We start from the raw sequence: 586 nt of genomic DNA, 5'->3' as shown, positions 1-586 counted from the left end.
AAGAAGGCGCATCCGCAGTAGTATCACGCTTTCTTTTATACTGAGAAGATAAAGCCATGTGAGCACTAAATTTCTTAGTAAAGAATTTCTCAACATCCTTTAGGAACTGTTTGGCATCTTTATCCTCAGTAATTGAGCCCCGAAACGCCTCAGGAATTGACCGTTTCATGATCATAATGCTCATTCGATTGGATCTCTCCCACTTCTCTATTTTAACCTCATTGAGGTTTTCCGGAGTGGAAGTGGGTTTCTCCTCTCGAAGAGCTGTGTCTAGATCCATACAATCGAGGACAATCTCCACGGTATCCTTCCAAACTTTAAAGTTTGAACCATTCAGCATAGGAATACTGCTAATTTGCGCAGAAACATTGGTAGCTAAAGCCATAGTTTCTGGATTAGAACAAAAGGAACATACAGTAAATATTAGATATTAATGGGTAAAAATCCATATTGAGATATCTAGCACAACATTAATTTTCAATCTTTGGATAGAAAAATTAACTGTAAGTGATACTCTCATTGCAGTAATCAAATATTGTCAAAATTCCTGTCACACATTAAGCCTTTCTTTGGACCGACTTAATGC

This window comes from Arachis duranensis, chromosome 3, assembly GCF_000817695.3.
Source record: "Arachis duranensis cultivar V14167 chromosome 3, aradu.V14167.gnm2.J7QH, whole genome shotgun sequence".
In the NCBI taxonomy this organism is placed as follows: Eukaryota; Viridiplantae; Streptophyta; class Magnoliopsida; order Fabales; family Fabaceae; genus Arachis; species Arachis duranensis.
Note: the sequence above shows the minus strand (reverse complement) of the source record.